The 6899-nt window shown below is 39.3% G+C and overlaps 1 long non-coding RNA gene across 1 annotated transcript in view; it reads right to left on the bottom strand.

Annotated features, from left to right (window-relative positions):
* Window positions 1-297: 297 nt before the first annotated feature.
* LOC136177690 (uncharacterized) overlaps window positions 298-6899 on the bottom strand; it is a 16118-nt gene continuing 9516 nt past the window's right edge. Inside the window, exons 2-3 of the long non-coding RNA XR_010665183.1 lie at window positions 2287-2330; window positions 298-577 (exon numbers count right to left, since the gene is read on the bottom strand). This is a non-coding gene — a long non-coding RNA (uncharacterized lncRNA). The remainder of the gene's footprint in view (window positions 578-2286; window positions 2331-6899) is intronic.

The raw sequence follows: 6899 nt of genomic DNA, 5'->3' as shown, positions 1-6899 counted from the left end.
TGGTGATAGTTTACCTGTTCATTTGAACCTCCCACTTAAGCCCATTCTAACTGTTAGGAAAATAGTGTTGTGAAGTTGGTTTGGTATTTTGAAATCAATGCTGTATTCCATTGAATAATATAGATGGAGAGTGTAGCTAAAATATGTGCTTTATAAATGTGTATGAGTAAGTGGTATGATCTGATATTAAACACTGAGTGAACTACAGAATTCAGATTTATAGTTTTGCTATACATAGATTAGTCAAATTCCTGAATCATTTTATTATCTTGGATGTTGAGGTAATGAACTTGAGTATAGTGTATGATCTTAAAGAATAAATGACTTCATAACAAAGTAAAAAAAAAAAAAAAAAAGGAACATCGATTTAATCGTCAATGACTGGAGTGTAAACAGAGTACTTAAGTGCTATTTTCATAAACATCTGCCAAAATAAAACATAGTCACAATCTGCAATTGAGGGGCACAAGAAGCAGTCTTTTGGTAAACAGTGACAGCTCCAGAATCTTGGGCACTTAATAAAACTGAAGAATCAGCACGTGTCTTCATCCGCTACCCACTCCAATGGCCACTTCCACTGTAACACAAAGGAAGATGAGTTGAGATGTTAGTTAAGAAGAAATACTGTAGACACATTAAAACACACATGGAGACTAAGGTCGCTGTTTTGCAGTGGCTGCATTAAAGTACATTTTTATTACTGGATGTGAAAAAAAAAAACAGATCAACAAAAATGTATAAAAACACTAGGTGGATCCCTGCATTTTTACTGTGTACAGTTTGGGTTTTGGTTAATGTAGGTGCCTAATCCATGTACCCAACTATTCAGTACCTGTTATAGTTTGAGAGCTTTAATTTACTGCAATATGTCTGTGCAGATGTCTTCACTGATAGAAAAAAAGTTAAGTGAGGTCCACATGTTATTATAACTGTAAATTTACCTACAACAGTACACTGTACATTTCTCGGTTGTGGGATGAATAAAGGAGTATCTTATTTTATAACACAATATGTGAACATGTACACCAGATGTGACGCAATTTTCCACTGTCATGGTTTAGCTGTCCGTTTACACGACAATGGCAACGGGCAAACGGGTTCCAGAGTGCAAACGTTTGAAAAGTGCACCTTCTCTGCCGTCATGTACAGTAAAGACTGTAAATACACTGTTCCTCTGAAAATGGAGACTTAGTTAAGCATAGTCAGCATAGTGCTCATTTGAAGCATAGTTTAGTCTAGACCTCAATTCGTAGCCACATTTCAGTTCATACTTGGTGGGTTTTTGTTTTCCATTTGGGTGTGTGGGGGGGGGGGGGGGGGGGACAGAAAAAGAGATAATGGGTTCACTAACAACGTGGAAAAACATGGTAGATAGATTAAACTACTTTCTTGATAATTAACTATGTCAACTAAATCAAATATGAATTCTAACACCAGGTTAAGTAAACAAGAACACACCAGTCAGAATTTAATTGGACCACTCATTTTACCACTCTTTTTATTTTAAATTGCTTCATTAGGTTTGATGTTCTTCAAGAACAGCATAGTGTTCACATTCTTTGGTGAAGTTCTGCTCTCTTTTCAGGGAAGGTGTCAGTTTTTTTTGGTCTTTGTCTGCATCCATTCACTAAGACTGTGGCTTTATTCAGTTAAACCTCCTCAAAGTACATCAAAATAGAGCTAAGAAACTGATCTTTTAGTGGGATATATCAATATCTTCCCTTTAAAAAAGTCCCAGTTGAAGATTGTTTCATTGAATCTTAATTATTGAAGTTATTCTTCAGCTCGTCTCTTTCCTCTCAGGCAGTGGTCTGCACACCGGCGGTGTGGCCGTTTCTCACTGTCTCGTATTGGGGGAGGATTCATTCATAGTTCGGCCTTGTGTCTGGCAGGCAGATTTCTTTAAAGCCCTGCAAACTAGTAAACTAGTATTTACTGGATTTAACTTAAGTTCTATGCGTACGTGCGTAGCTATTGAAGTACGAAGAGGCAAAGACAGGAGCTACTGTAGGCAGGTACTGGTTTATCACAGCCATCGTCTAAACACCAAATGAGAGATTATATTTTAGATTAATGGTGTTCCATCACCCAGGACACTTCTAGAGACTTGTAGAATCTGTATTGAAGTTGGCCTGACTCTTTTCATCTGGTGAGTTAGACTAAGCACCTCTTAAATGGCAACACAGTTCAAACAAACTTTGACTTGCATACAAAAAAACTCTTACTATAATTTATAATATTATGTGGGTACGCAGCTATGTGTAACTAATGAAAAGTCATACATACCAGAGTGTGCATGGCTGCCACTCCACTTGCTTCATTTTTTGGCCCTTAGTGAAAAAATTTGAATTATGTGAAATCTTAGCTTAACAAAAAATAAATACCATTTTCTCTATTACTTCTACAAGATCATGACTCAAATAACAGAAAAACCACCCTCCCTTTTCATCTGGAGACCCTCAAGAGAGTGATATGTTCAGTGATTCCCTTTTCTTTTTCCAATGGCAGTTCTTTTTATCATTCAATTTTGCTGTGCATTTGACACCCAACCTTCCTAAACTGATGAGAACTGTGCTTTTTCTAATGAATCATTGTTTTTGTACAGTAAGGGAATGAGGACAAAAAATGAATAAAATAATTGAGAGAACTACTTGAAGACCACAAGTTGATCTTCAAGACGATCAACCAGGGGGAGAGGTAGATCAAGAGGAGAAATACTCAGAGAGCGAGAGACAGAGAGAGACAGAGAGAGAGAGGGAGACAGAGAGAGAGAGAGAGAGAGAGACAGAGACAGAGACAGAGAGAGAGAGAGAGAGAGAGACAGAGAGAGAGAGAGACAGAGAGACAGAGAGAGAGGGAGACAGAGAGACAGAGAGAGAGAGAGACAGAGAGACAGAGAGAGAGGGAGAGAGAGAGACAGAGAGACAGAAAGATAGAGAGGGAGACAGAGAGAGAGAGACAGAGAGAGAGAGACAGAGAGAGAGGGAGACAGAGAGACAGAAAGAGAGAGAGGGAGTTTTTTTTGAGTTTTTAAAACTTCATTTATTCAGATAAAAATGTATTTACATTCCCATTGTTGGGATACTGTCACAAACTACAATATGTCACAAAAATATGGATTTATATGAAAACATCTGCAAATATGATTTCAGAGTCTTTCAAAGAAAAGAGTACACCATCATCGTCCCATATTTTTTCAAAAACATCCAGCTCTTCCATTTTAAAATAATACTTGTGTTCCAACAATATTCGAGATTTAACAAGGTTCCGAAACACCACTACACAATCACATCTCTGTCCTCTTTCCATTCTTTCTTTTCTACTGAGATAAACTGCCAACTTTGCTTGACCAAAAAGGAAATTCAGCAGCCGACCTTTTTTCTTCTTTTTTTTACTGTAAGAGAAACCAAAAATGAACATGAGGTCAGTAAAATGTTCTCCATAGGACATTACGAGAGTATTCAGTATCCCAAAAAGAGATCTCAATCTAGAACACTGTAAAAAACAATGAAAAATTGTCTCTCGTTCAGAGCAAAAGGGGCAATTATCTGAGACAGCAGGATTCAACACAGAAACAAAAGCATTAACAGCCACAATTCCATGTAAAATACGTCATTGCAAATCAGCAGTACATTTTGTTAACGGTGGTTTGTAGAGCATGCTCCATGCAGGTTTGACCTCAGATTTTACTTTGAAATACTTTCTCCATGGTGTGTCTGCTCTATCTTTAAGTTTCTCTTTATTTAACCCCTTGACACATCCCTGATAAAGTGTTTTCCCATTCACAGAGTCCAAAGGCATCCAAACCTTACTGCTCTCTTCCAGAGGGCCCAGTCCTTCAGACTTTGACCTCACACACATCCTGGGAAAACAGTCACAATCCTCAGGTTTCAGTTGTCCGTTAAACCATTTCTGTAGGAGAACTCTGTCCTCTTCTGACAGCGCCTTTCTGAATTTCTCCAGCATCAGCCCGACCACTCGAATCGATCTGACCTCCAGTCTCCTCGCCACGGTTACAGCATTATCCAAATTAGCTCCAGCCAGTTCTAAGAGATGTTGGACTGTAGTTATTCCTTTATTTGTCAGAGTTCCAGATGTCATCAGCGCCTCTTCCAATGAAGTGCCCAACCGAGAGCCCTTCAGTATGGGTTCCTTCAACAGCCAATGCAAGGATGTGTTTGAACCCAGACGCCCAGTTTCCAACAGCCCCCACATTTTAATAACACTCACATAAAATGATGGCAAACAACTCAGATTCAACTCTGCACAGTTCATAAGAAACATGTTTCTTCCAAATCCTAAATGACCAACAAGACCAAAGATAAACTCAGCCACATGTCTCCAGGGTAAATTTAGAGGTCCATAAAGAAAGCTTTGTAGGACCTGCAGTCTAAAAGCTGCCTTCCTACTTGCCAGATGAACCAATCCCTGTCCTCCTTCCTCTTTAGGCAAAAATAAAACACTCTGTGGTACCCAGTGTAATCTATCCCAAAAGAAGTTTACAATGATACTCTGGAGTTTCATTAACAGGTTTGCTGGGGGTTCTAGCACTGACAGGCGATGCCACAGGGTGGAGGCCACTAGATTGTTAATAATAAGTGTGCGCCCCCTATAGGACATTCGTGGTAAAAGCCACTGCCATTTCTTTAATTTGCCCTCCATTTTCTCAATCACACCCTCCCAGTTTTTCTGAACCTCAGACTGACATCCTAAAAAAACACCTAGATACTTGATGCCATGCGTCACCCATTTAAACCCATCAGGTAACCTTGGTTCATTCCCTCGCCATTTTCCTACTAACAAGGCTGTACTTTTACCCCAGTTTACCTTCGAGGAGGAAATTTCCCCAAAGCACTCTGTGATGTAAATAAGCTTTTTGACATCACTATTATCTGTTACAGCAACCATGATGTCATCTGCATACGCTGACAGATGCATGGGTATAAGATTCTCCTTTAATTTAAACCCTGTTAACTGTTTTCTTATCTGACACAACATGGGTTCAATGGCTATAGAATAAAGCATGCCAGACATTGCACAGCCCTGCCGAATCCCTCTATTGATATTAAAAGGAGCGCTTAAACCACCATTAACCTTCAATACACTTTCAATGTCACAATACAGAGTTTTCATCAAGGCAATGAAACTGGGGGAGAAACCAAAAGCCTCAAAGATGTTCCACAAATACTAATGCTCCACCCGATCAAATGCCTTCTCTTGGTCAAGAGAAATCAGACCAAAATTAACATCTAACGAGCTAGAGACTTCCAAATAATCTCTAATGAGGGATATATTGTCCCTAATTGATCTGCCAGGGATGCAGTATGACTGATCAACATGTATTACTTGCTCCATCACTTTTCTTCTATTGGCCAACACTTTGGAAAAGATTTTATAATCTGCACAAAGCAGACTTACTGGCCTCCAGTTCTTTATTTCACAAAGGTCACCTTTTTTAGGCAGGAGAGTGAGGACCGCTCTTCGACAGCTCAGAGGTAGTTTCCCTCCAGACACACTGTCATTTATGACCTCTAACAAATCATCTCCCAAAGTAGACCAAAAACATTTGTAAAAGTCTACAGGGAGACCATCTATTCCTGGAGCTTTGCCGTTTTCCATACTCATCAGCGCCTCCTGCAGCTCTTGCAGTGTGAGTGGGCGTGACAGGTCTGCATTATCCCCTTCTGATAACTTTGGTAAGTCAGACAAAAACTGCTCTGACATCAGCACGTTCTCTCTGTACTCACTGTTGTAGAGGTTTGAGAAGAAGTCCACAGCTCTTTTCCTGATTTCAGCTGAGTCAGTGAGATCTCTTCCATCAGCAGATCTGATACAGTGGATGAGTCGATTCTGACCATTTTTTTTTTCTAGATTGAAGAAAAACTTGGATGGAGCATCCATTTCAGAGATATTTTGAAAACGTGATCGGACTAACGCCCCCTGTGCTCTTATCCCCAGCAGATCTGCCAAAGCAGCTTTTTTGGATTTGAGTGCCTTAATGTGGCCTCCATCTCCTGTGGATCCACTTAAAGTCTGGAGTTCCACAATATCAGTCTCTAGATGTTTTATAGATTGTGTGACCTCTCTTGTGACATTAAAATTGTACTGATTACAAAACTGCTGAATTTGTATTTTACCAATATCCCACCATTGCTGTAAAGATGTAAACTGAGATTTCCTAGACTGCCACTTTTTCCAAAAAAAATTGAAACATTTTCTAAAGTGACCGTCATTTGTTAAAACCGTATTAAAATGCCAATATGCACTTTTTGGTTTGATTCCATTTATAAAAACATTTCCGATTAACAAACAGTGATCTGAAAAACCCACTGGACACAAGAAACGAGATTTGAATATTTGTAATTGGTGTTCAAAGCAATAAAATCTGTCTAACCTGGCTAAAGAGATGTAATTATCTCTAGCATGTGCCCATGAATACTGTCTATTGTTCCCATGTTTGGAGCGCCACACATCTGTCAGTTCATACGTTTCAATAATACGTTTCAAAATCTTCCTTGACTGAGCATTAGGTTCCATAGGATTCCTGTCCAAATCATCAACAGTGCAATTAAAGTCTCCTCCTAATATCAAAAAATCAGTTGAAGCACATCCTGAAAGGGTGCTGGCTAATTTGTCAAGAAAAAGACATCTTTCAGTTGGATTTACTGGAGTGTACACATTTAACAAAGTGAGCGTGGATTTTTCATATCTGGCAGTCACTTTCAGTAACCTGCCCTGAACGACCTCCTCTGAGTCTACAGACACAGGCACAAAGTTCTTTGAGAAAAGAATTGCCACGCCTGCACTCAAACTGCTCTTATGACTCAAAAAGATATTTCCATCCCATTCTCTCTTCCACTCACCTTCATTATCATTATTACTGTGAGTTTCTTGAGCAA

This window comes from Labrus bergylta, chromosome 23 (genome assembly GCF_963930695.1).
Source record: "Labrus bergylta chromosome 23, fLabBer1.1, whole genome shotgun sequence".
Lineage (NCBI taxonomy): Eukaryota > Metazoa > Chordata > Actinopteri > Labriformes > Labridae > Labrus > Labrus bergylta.
The sequence above is the reverse complement of the archived record's forward strand: the minus strand, read 5'-3'. Positions and strand labels throughout refer to the sequence as shown.